We start from the raw sequence: 12,579 nt of genomic DNA on the forward strand, positions 1-12,579 counted from the left end.
ATGTGATTTAGCACATTATTTCAGATACTATCAAATTGTCCTTACAAGGTCAGGGCCAGAATATGTAGCAAGTAGAAGTCCATAATGAATGCATACTCCATTTATCCGAATACCAAAGTCATCAGAGTATCAAAAGACATTCAGCATCAGATGTTTGTGATACAAGTCTTGATATAATAAGATATGGAAGTTATATTGGAGATCATAAAATCCAACATGAACTCGGAAATTTAAATGATTTTGCCTTTTTTGTGACAAGAGGAGTTGGTATCATGCCTGGAGAAGGAGTGAGAGATTTGGAGTGGAGTCGATGCGGAAGAGTTTCGATGCCCGTTCACCTAACCCGGGTGCAAGGTAGGATTGCTCCAAGTGCCGAACTGATCTGGTGAAATCAAGAATTCCTTCAGGCTGGGTGGAAATCTTCCGCATCGACTCCACTCCAAATCTCTCACTCCTTCTCCAGCCATGATACCAACACCTCTTGTCACAAAAAAGGCAAAATCATTTAAATTTCTGAGTTCATGTTGGATTTTATGATCTCCAACATAACTTCCATATCTCATTATATCAAGCATTATATTACCCCAAGCATATCATGGCACTGGGGTCCAGCTCCTAGAGCGAGGCACTAGTTGGTGCTTGAACAATTTAAACTCTGGCACAGTTAGTCTGGAAGCTCAAGTTGGGCTGAATTTGATCGCTCTCCCATCAATGTTCATTTTGCTGCAGTCCCGAGGCTATGAACTGATGTGTGATCTGTATTTTTGCCCCATTGGTGTGATGAACTAGGATGATGCTTGGGCCTAATCCAGCTGCTGTGGGAGCAGATATGGGATTCAGTCTGGTTCAGAACATTGTTGGGTTGCTTCTATAGTTTAAGACACCCCAAGGGGCAACATAGAACTGTCCCAATACCTCAGGGGAAGAAAATAGGTTGTTTTAGCCTTTGCATGATTTGGCATCTAGAGTAATTTACAAACTAAATTAATAAAACCTCACATAGATGCTTATGAGATATTTGACACAGCCCTACAGTTTTCTTCTCATGCAACACTAATCCACCATTATTTTTCTGTTCAAAGGCAATACATATTTTGTGCATAAATTTGCTCAACAACTGATAGCTATTTTAATTCATATTGACTTTTGTCCTTGTGTTTAAGAAGGAGAGTGCTTCCATCTTGCTCAGTCAGCAAAGATCTCATTCTACCATATCCTCAAGATTATGCAAAATGACACCCCAAAAGCATGAGAACAATGCATGAAGTGAATTAAAAGGAAAATATTAATTGTTGAGCAAATTTGTACTCAAAATATGCATTAGTTTACAGCAATGAAAGTAGGAGCAGAATATTTATTCAGGTTGAGCACTATATTTCATACATCAAAATACAGACCTGGAGAAGCCTATTTTAGAGCCACTGATAGAATATCTTTCAGAATAGTATTCAGAGTATATTTGGTAATGGTACCTTTATAATTAAAACTTTCTCCTTTATAATATTGCATTGTGGTAATTACTTTCCCCAATCACTGGTGACAAATGGCTAGTGATGACAGGTTGAATTACCTGTTATTTTTTAAGGTGAACTTAGCATCTCTGCATGGTGAAGACAGGATCCTGAATCATCTGAGAGAACTGCATTCATATAATGATGCATCATGTTTTACAGAGCAACTAAATTAGATGGCTAAGTAATTTCCTTATTTAAATTCAATGCTATTTTAATAACAAATATATATGTTAGAGGTACATAAAGTTACAAGAGGCATATAATCAAGAAAGGAAGATGGTCAGAATCTGTTTCCTGTAGTGGGGTGCAACATGTGGGACAGTACTGGACTGGACCTCATTATGGCTCAGAGTGACCATATCTATTGCCAATGAGGCTATTTAAGGAACTTCAGTTCAAAGATGATGAGCTGAAATCTGAGCTTCAGACACAATAGGGAAGGGGGAAATTGACATGAACAATATGCTCTGCAGTAAGTCATATCCATTAGACTGATGACCTTATATTCGATCATTGCTCAGAAATAGGATGTAGTTACAAAAGTTGCAGGTAGTAAGATCTAAAGGGTGGGTCTGGAGGAGTGTCAGCCCTTCCTCTTCTCTAATGGCTACATTGTTCCTGTTTCTGCTTGGATTTGGATTGCAAGAGGTGTTATGTTCTTTCTTAATAAAAACAAACATTGTGTGCATTTAATGCTAGATAACTTTATTCCTCAACACTAAGCACATGTGACCAGCTCACTATCGGAGCTTCCAGCTCCAGGTGAACCGCCTGCATCGCCCACTGGGAATGGAAGTACTTTATTATATATACTTATAATACATCTTCCCCCTTTGAAGAAAAACAAACACAAAATGATTTCCTCATAAAGCTGCAAGAAGCAATAGTCTACATTTTGTAGCTGGCTGCCTTTTAACTCAATAACTTTCAGGCGGTCTCTGAGGTAGTTTCATAATCCTGTCAGGTCTGCTATTTGTTTCCATGGGTGTATTCCTTGTATTTTGGTGTTTTAATATTTGAATCTCTCTGAGAATTCTGACCAACAAGTTCATTTTTTATATCAGCTGGCCCCTTTGTTGTACTGACAAGTGATATGACACAGCTATGGGTGGGAGCTTGTGGTCATGGATTCACGTGGTTCCTTCTCAGAGGTGTTTCTTGCTGTACTGGATCCGGGAGGAACGTGGAGCAACTTCCTCTTGCACATATCCTTGAATGGACCTTGTGCCTGAATTGTGATCCTGGATGTGCACTTTATCTTCAGGCTTCAGGACTGGTAGGCTTTTTGCAGTCTTGTCATGATACTGTTTCTGTTTGTGATGCATCAGCCGACAACCTGATACATATTTCCGGATTGTAAAACTTCAACATAGAATCTTCAGTTAGAACTGTTTCCAGGATCTGGAAACACTCTTCTTGCGCGTGAGACCAAATCCACCCGTTGTGCTGCTAAAAGACACAAGTGGTTCTGACGCAGTTGACAGTTGAGAGATAAACTTAGCTAGGTAGTTAAGGATTTCAAAGAAATCTGCATACTCTTCCATGAGTGAAGTGTGTTTATCTTTGATCTTTGAAGTCATCATCGAAACTCCTTTCACTAGGTTGAGCTTTTCACTCAGACCTAATGTTGGCTGTACTCACTTTTCCACAATCAGTTGCCGTGCCTTAGGTGTTGTTTCTTGTACTAAAAGATCACCATTCAGCCCCCTTTTACTGGAATGTTTTCTCCAGTAAGGCATGTCACTTTTAACTTAACTGGGTAAACTTTGCTCTTTACTTTGAGAGTCCTGAAATCAACCATGGATAATGGATTCTTCTGGGCTCTGGTGTCAAGCTTGAATGGAATTACTGTCTCATTCACAATCATTGGAATGATCCATTCTGTTTTACCATCACCAGCAGTCTGCAAAGAATCCACAAAAACTTCCTCCCTTTCCTCATCAACCGTGTGCACCTTTCACTTTGCAGGACTTTACAAAGTGAATCCTCTTTCCACAATTATTGCAGAGTTTTACATAAGCAGGTCTTGTCTTTGGAATGTGCCTACCTTCATATTTGCTGCATTTGCTGTTTCAGCCTTCCTCTGCTTTGGTATTGCTTTGGGAAATGCCTTGTGCTCTGCTCCTCTGTTTTCACAGCATACGCTGCTGTGTCTACCCCATGCAGCTCCTTAGCTCATGCTCATGTGATCCCCACTGCCCTACGCATATCCACAGCCTTTCCCAGCATCAAACGTTTTCACACAGTAATCCTTCTCTCAGCCCGTTATTTGGGTTTCCACAAACTGTTCTTTCTCTAACTAGTAAGTCTCTCAAATCTCCAAATCCACAGGACAGTGTGTTAAGCATGACTAAGTATTGATCAAAGCTAACTCCTTGCTTCTGGTCACAGGAAAAAAACTTATATCTATCAAACGTGATGTTTTTACTTGGAACAAAAGGCTCGTCAAATTTTGTCATCAGAGTGCCCAACATAAAAGCTGTCTCATCAATTTAAAAGCTGTTATAGATGTCCAAAGCATTTTCACTAAATATGTGCAGAAAAAGAAGATGCTTTCAATTTTTCATTAACCCCTCCCACTCAGCTAGCTGCTAAATATATATTGAATCACAGTTTGAAGCATTTGCTGTTATCTGTTTGATCACCGGTAAACCGTTTTGGTGTAGGAGGGCTTAGCTTACCCATGATGGGTACTTTCATCCCCTCAACTGAATTTCTTGGTGAATTCCGGGACACAATGAGCTCTCTGGCCAGCAGCTTCTCTCCATCGGAATCTAACATCTCTTTCTCAGTCGCACATGGTATTCATTTATTCCCCGTGCTTGGACCTCACACTGACTTCTGACATCATGTTCTGTTTGTTCTTAACAAAGATAAACTTGGTGTGGGCTTAAAGCTCGAACATTTTATTGCCGAACGTTGCTCAGAACTGAGCGTGTGCGACCAGCTCATCATCGAAGCTTTTGGCTCTGGGTGAACCACCCACATTGCACAATGGGAACTGAAGTGCTTTATTATACACACACACACAATAATGCAAGGAGGGTATGCAAATAGCCCAGAACTCTATAGCATGGGATGGGAATGTATAGGGGTAGGATTTCAAGTGGGACAATGAAAATGCTCTCTGAAACCAAGGCAGAGACTCCCAAGGTGGTGTGGTCTACCATGCACTAGATTAAAAGCTATTTCTTCTGGCTGAAGAGAGTATTGAGTGAGAAATACATAAATCAGGCTTTTGGTCTTTGTGATCACTGCTAACAGGCTGAACTATAAAGGAGGTCCTGCTGAGTAAGTCAGGGCTAAAATGAAAATCAAAACAACGAACGTAATAAGGGCAGGTTGACAGAGGATAAATAAAATAAGAGAAGTAAATCAGTGATGTGAAGATTCATGTGGGAGGAATGGTTCTGATTCACTGAGCTCTGTGGGAAGAGAGAGCTGGAATCGGCTACATTGAACCATATTGAGAGCAGTGTCCCAGTGAGTCACATAAACTAATTAGTAGTGGGAAGGTTGTAGTGATTGGAAGTTTGATGAATCAAAAGTAAATGAGAATGCAGTTGCCTCAGATGGTGAAGTGTTGAATGAAAATCAAAGTGTAGCAGGGAAAGGTAGCAATTATCTGAAAAATAACTCAGTAGAAATCAGAACAAGAGTAAGTTACATTTGCAAAATGGTTAGGCTTAATACCCTTTACCTGAATTCATATAGCATTTGTAACAAAAAAGATGAGTTGTGAGCACATAGAGAAATAAGTAAGTTAGAATTAAGAGTTATTACAGAGATGTCATTGAAAGATGACCAAGACAGGAATCTTTAAATCCAGATTATTAGCTTTTCCATAAAAATGGGCAATCTGAATAGAAGGCTGGTTGCTAAAGGAAGATATTGGTGTGTTGGTGAGAAGAGATGTAGAAACAATAGTTTGGCACAACTTCCATGGGCTGCCTGGTCTGATTCTGTGCTGCAGTGCTCTATGACTCTAAGCAGTGATTTGTGATGTTGAATTTTGATTTATATGAAAATAATGAATAATAGAAACATAGAAATGAGGAAAACCTACAGCAAAATACAGGCCCTTCAGCCCACAATACTATGCCGAACATGTACTTACTTTAGAAATTAGCTGGGGTTACCCATAGTCCTCTACTTTTCTATGCTCCATGTACCTATCTAGGAGGCTCTTGAAAGATCTTTTCATATCCGCCTCCACCACCATCGCCAGCCGCCCATTCCATGCACTCACCACTCTCTGTGTAAAAAAATGTACCCCTGGCATCTGGTCTGTACCTACTTCTAAGCACCTTAAAACTGTTCCCTCTTCTGTTAGCCATTTCAGCCCTAGGAAAAATCGTCTGACTATCTGCACGATCAATGCCTCTCATCATCTTATACACCTCTATCAGGTCACCTTTCATCGTCCACCACTCCAAGGAGAAAAGGCCGAGTTCACTCAACCTATTCTCATAAGGCATGTTCCCCAATCCAGGCAACATCCTTGTAAATCTCCTCTGCACCCTTCTAGTAGTTTCCACATCCTTCCTGTAGTGAGGTGACCAGAACTGAACACAATACTCCAAGTGGGGTCTGACCAGGGTCCAGTATAGCTGTAACATTACCTCTCAGCTCTTAAACTCAATCCCATGGTTGATGAAGGCCAGTTCACCATATGCCTTCTTAACCGCAGAGACAACCTGCGCAGAAGATTGGTCTCGTACCCCAAGATCCCTCTGATCTTCCACACTGCTAAGAGTCTTAGAAGATTGGTCTCGTACCCCAAGATCCCTCTGATCTTCCACACTGCTAAGAGTCTTAGAATTAATACTATCTTCTGCCATCATATTTGACCTACCAAAATGAACCACCTCACACTTACTTGGGTTGAACTCCATCTGCCACTTCTCAGCCCAGTTCGACATCCTATCGATGTCCCACAGCCCTGCACACTATTCACAACACTTCCAACTTTTGTGTCATCAGCAAATTTACTAACCCATCCCTCCACTTCCTCATCCAGATCATTTATAAAAATCATGGAGTAAGGGTCCCAGAACAGAGCCCTGAGTCACACTACTGGTGACTGACCTCCATGCAGAATATGACCCAAATACAACCACTCTTTGCCTTCTGTGGGCAAGCCAGTTCTGGATCCACAAAGCAAGGTCCCCTTGGATCTCAAGCCTCCTCACTTTCTCAATAAGCCTTGCATGGGGAACCTTATCAAACGCCTTGCTGAAATCCATATACACTACATCTACTGCTTTTCCTTCATCAATGTTTTCAGTCGCAACCTCAAAAAATTCAATTAGACTCTTAAGGCACAACCTGCCTTTGACAAAGCCATACTGACTATTCCTAATCTCCAAATGTTTATAAATTCTGCCTCTCAGAATCTTTTCCATCAACTTACCAACTGCTGAGGTAAGACTCACTGGTCTATAATTTCCTGGGCTATCTCCACTCCCTTTTGTGAATAAGGGAACAACATATTCAACCTTCCAATCCTCCAGAACCTCCTCTGTCCCCACTGATGATGCAAAGATCATTGCCAGAGGCACAGCAATTTCCTTCTTCACCTTATATTCTTCCACATCTCTATCATAACCTAGTTTTTTGAACCTTTCGTTATCTTTTCTCTTTTTCTTGACTAGATTTTCAACAGCTTTTGCACACCATGGTTCCTATACAGTACCATCCTTTCCCTGTTTCATTGGAATGTATCTATGCAAATATCCTTTGAACATTTGGCTCATTTCTGCTGTACATTTCCCTGAGAACATCTGTTCCCAATTTATGCTTCCAAGTTCCTGCCTGATATCTTCAAATTCACCCTTACTCCAATTAAACACTTTCCTAACTTACTGTTCCTATCCCTCTCCAATACTGTGGTAGATGAGATAGAATTGTGATCACTATCTCCATGATGCTCTCCAACTGAGAGATCTGACACCTGACCAGGTTAATTTCCCAATACCAGATCAAGTACAGCCTCTCCTCTTGTAGCCTTATCCACATATTGTGTCAGGAAGCCTTCCTGAACACACCTAACAAAGTCCACTCCATTTGAACCCCTTGCTCTAGGGAGATGCCAATCAATATTGGGGAAATTAAAATCTCCTACCACGCCAACACTGTTATTATTATATCTTTCCAGAATGGTGAAAAAGATATGGATGAGAGTAGTCAACAGTCTCAAAATGTTCTGTTTCCACAAGACAAAGCATAAATGGTATCAAGACCTGCAAGAAGGGCACTGCAATTATCAAGAGTGATGATCTGCATATCAAACTGACAAAATGAAAGTAGAATAAGAATTTGTACACTGTATCAGGGATTGCTTTTTTACAGTAGTATGTCATAGACCTTGCACTGGAATAGATTACTTTAGATTTGGTCATGTCTACTGAGGCAGGATTAATAAGAGACATAGTGCTTAAGGATCCTCTAAAAAGTAGTAATCATAAGGTGGTAAAATTTCAATATAATTTGAGTATAAACACCTTGGACTAAAACCAGTGTTCTCAACTCAAATAAGGACAATTACAGATGTATGGATGATGTGTTGATGTGGGAAAGTAAGCTAGAGGAAGATCAGTAGATGAGTAGTGATAGATATTTAAGATATTTCATATTATGTAGCAGAGATTTATCTCAGTCTGAGAAAGGGAATCAATGAACAAGAGAAAATATCTGTACTTAATAAAGGAGGCCAAGAAAATATTGAATCAAAGATTTAGAGCAGAGGAAGTACAAGGGTTAGTGTGCTTGTGGTAGACCAGAGGACTGGGTAAATAGCAAGAACTGGTAGAAATGGATTGCAACGTTAATAAAGGGAGAGAAAATATACTATGAAAGTAAGTAGGCAAGCAATATCAAACAAGCAGCAAAAACTTCTATAAAATCATAAAATGGAAGAGGTTAGCAAGGATAAACATAGAACAGCTAGAGAGTGTGAGAGGGAATTTAATGATGGGAATGTCTGTTAAGTTAAATCAATACTTTACATCTTTGGTCATGGAGAAGGATTTTGCAAATATCCTATTATTACAGATGAGCTAATTTCCAACATGAGGTAGAACTTATAACAATCCCTATTGTGAGGAACAAAGCATTGAAAAAGCAAACTGTCTACAGGCAGACAGTCACTTGGACCCAACAGAGAGTTTTAAAGGAAGACACTGAGAGGTTGTGGACTCCGAAGTTGAAGATTTTCAAAATTCAGTGAGTTCCAGGAAGGTACCAGCAGACTGGAAAATAATGACACCTTTGCTAAAGAAATATGGAATACAAGAAGGTACCAACTATTGGCCTGTTAGTTTAACATTTGTCAGATGCTTGAATCTAAGATCAAAATAGAAATGACTAGTCATTTAGAAAAGCTTAATGTATTCCAACAAATTCACCATGGTTTCATGAAAGGAAAATAATGTTCAACAAATTTGCTGGAGTTCTTTGAGGATGTGAGAAGTAAAGTCAAAGGAGAGAAACCTATCAGTAGAGCACTTACACTCCACCCTACCAACAAATTGCAGGGGTGATTGCATTTCTTGTGACACCACAATTTAATTCTTTTTTTTGTGATTTATTTTTTTATTGAAGATCATCAAACAAACATTTCCATAAGATATATTTCAGACATTGTACATATATATCTCAAAATCTCCACAAAGTATTTATCTGGGGTATACACTTATAGAAAAAGGTGGAAAGAAAAAAAAAACAAGCAAAAGGAAGGAACTATGTACAAGTAGGGAGTGATTTTTTTTTTAACAACAGATTCATTGTTTTGTGAGAATAAAATCAGGCCTATGAGGCATTATGTAGTTAAACCATTTTTCCCAGTATGAATCAAATTGTTCCAGTTTATGATTAACAGCTGCTGTTATCTTCTCCATTTTGTAAATGTCCATTGTAATTTCCATTTCATAAACCAGAAGAACATGTCATCTTCCATCTTGGAAATCTGCAACCTTCTGGACTGAACACTGTATTTTCCAACTTCAGATAAATCATGCTTATCATTTTCCAATATCATGTTTATGTTTCTTCTCACACTGTTCCTTTAAAATACCAGGCTAATCTTCAATTCCCATGTTCCTCATCACTTGATCTGCCTTAACCTACTTCCATAACGACTGTCGTCTTATACTTCATTCCTCCCACCAGCTCAGCTTTCGAGACTATAATCTCTCCACTTTCTTCCCAGTTCCAATGAAGTGTCAATGACCCAAAGCATTTACTGATTTCTGTCACCGCTGAGGTATGAGAAACTGCAGACACTTTAATCTGGAGCAAAAAAAAACAAATTGTTGATAGAATTCAGCAGGTCAGGCAGCATGTTGATTTCCTCCAGCAATTTGTTTTTTGATCTCGTTCCAGAGAAGCTGTTTGACTTACTGAGTTCTTCCAGCATTTGCGTTTTAGATTCAGCATGTGTGGTTTTGTTTGTTTTGCAACCTGTAGTAAATTAGTACATTGGTTTATTATTGCCACATGTACTGAGATGCAATGAACAACTTTGCCCTCTCTGTTGATCATATCATCACATCAGTACATTGAGTGTACGAGGAAAAGGCAATGACAGAATTCAGCTGAGAATTCAGATGTAAAAGAGTAGAATGATTAAAATATAAGTAACGAGTAGATCCATAGGGAGCAGCTTATTTGCAATGTGCTGTCACAGTCTAATACCAAATTACGATCAGCTGAAAGTAGCATATTTGGATTTCTAGAGGAATTCGATAAGGTGTCACATAAAAGACCAGTGCATGGTATTGAGGGAAGTCTTTTGATATGAACTAAAGACTGAGTATCACATAGAAAAAGGGTGTTGCCATATACAAATATTATTCAAAGGTTGAAAGGTTTATTTTTTTATCAAAACATGTATCTATATATGTTATGCAAGATGGCAGCACGACACAGTTTGCAGTGACCACTCCAGAGCTGATTATCTATTATTTGTGAAGTGGGGTGTCGTGTGCAATCATAATCAATTGAAAATGGATGTGAGAGCATGGAGGAACATTGGGAAATCTCCAGGAAGACCTTCTTTGTTGCTGCTGCTGCTGTGAGGTCCGGGACTCTGCTGGGAAGAACAGGCCCCCAGTCCTCGGGGTCACATTGCTAATGGCCGTTGGCGGGGCCGTCTTAATATGCTCGGCAGAGGATGGTGCTCGGAGAAGCTGTGCCAGAGGGGATGGTCGTCGGCTCAGAGTCCGCTGCGGTCAGGTCGCTTTCGGTGTGTGCTGCGTCTGCAAGGCTGGGTCAAGTGGCACCGTGGAAGTCCATAGCGGGGGTACTCCCTTTTGCCGCTGGCGTGGGATGTTGAGTCTGTCGGGACCCTGGGGAATTATGGAAACTGTGGTGATTTCTTTTGAACTTATAGTCCTTTAACATCTTTGGGCTATTTTTACTGTGCCCATGGTCTGATTTTTATCAGTTATGCTATTGTTTGCACTGTTGTAACTATGTTGTTTTGAGCAGGTCCTGTAGCTTTAGTTTTTGGTCTTGTTTTTCTGGTGGATTTGGAGCTCCTTTTTGGGGAACGCGCTAAGACGGTAGCGCGATATTAATACGCAGCAGCCTCTCTTGACTCTGATTGGGGATTGCCAAACGTTATGTGGATTTTCTGGTGTAATCTGTTTTGTCACATGCTTTTGTGATATCATTCTGGAGGAACATTGTGGTTTCTAAATGACAATAAACGGAATCTGAATCTGAATCTGAATCTATATACAACTCAGAAGTTTGTCTTCTCCACGTAGCCTTGGAACAACGAAAGAACATAAAAGTTGTTTGGAGATAAATATCAAACCCAAACACCCCACTCCCACACAGAAAAGAATAGCATTACAACCATTAACCCCCAAAACCCCCTTCCCCCAAACAAAATGGAACAGGAAAAGCGACCACCAAACAACCCCTCCCTGGAAAAAAAGAACTAACAAACCATCAACCTCCAAACACCTTCCCCTTCTGCAACAAAATGGAAAAGAAATGGGTGGAAAAAAAGCACAGAATGTAGTTTATTTTAGTTTTACTTGATTGTCGTCAAACAATTGATACTAGAGCATACAATCATCACAGCGATATCTGATTCTGTGCTTCGCGCTCCCTGGAGTACAAATCAATAGTAAATATAATAAAAACTTTAAAATTTAAATTATAAATCATAATAAAAAATAGAAAAGGGAAAGTAAGGTAGTACAAAAAGAAACCGAGGTCTGGATATTTGGAAGGTAGGGCCCAGATCAGGGTCAGGATCCGTTCAGCAGTCTTATCACAGTTGGAAGGAAGCTGTTTCCAAATCTGGCCATATGAGTCTTCAAGCCCCTAAACCTTCTCCCAGAGGGAAGAGGGACAAAAAATGTGTTGACTGGATAGGTCGTGTCCTTGATTATCCTGGCAGCACTGCTCCGACAGTGTGCGGTGTAAAGTGAGTCCAAGGATGGAAGATGGGTTTGTGTGATGTGCTGGGCTGTGTTCACGATCTTCTGCAGTTTCTTCTGGTCTTGGACAGGACAACTTCCATACCAGGTCGTGATACCCTAGAAGAATGCTTTCTATGGTGCATCTATAAACATTTGTGAGGGTTTTAGGGGACAGGCCAAATTTCTTCAGCTTTCTCAGGAAGTAAAGGCACTGGTGGGCCTTCTTAGCAGTGGACTCTGCTTGGTTAGACCAAGTCAGGTCATTTGTGTTATTGACTCCGAGGAACTTAAAGCTTTTGACCTGTTCCACCTGCACACCACTGATGTAGATGGGGTCTTGCGGTCCGCTACTCCTTCTGAAGTCAACAACCAATTCTTTCATTTTGTTGACGTTGAGGGATAGTTTATTGTTTTCGTACCACGCCACCAGGTTCTTAATTTCCTCTCGGTACTCAAACTCATCATTAATGGTAAACACCATTGGTCTGAAAAAGTCCACAATCCATAAATACAATAGTCCAATCCATAAACACAGAACCATAATACCATCCTATGATATCACTGACATGCATCAAAAGAGAGGGACACCACATGTGTCAGAGAGGCCTACCCTCCTGCCACAGCGAAAA

The sequence above is a fragment of the Hypanus sabinus genome, chromosome 14 (assembly GCF_030144855.1).
Source record: "Hypanus sabinus isolate sHypSab1 chromosome 14, sHypSab1.hap1, whole genome shotgun sequence".
NCBI lineage: Eukaryota > Metazoa > Chordata > Chondrichthyes > Myliobatiformes > Dasyatidae > Hypanus > Hypanus sabinus.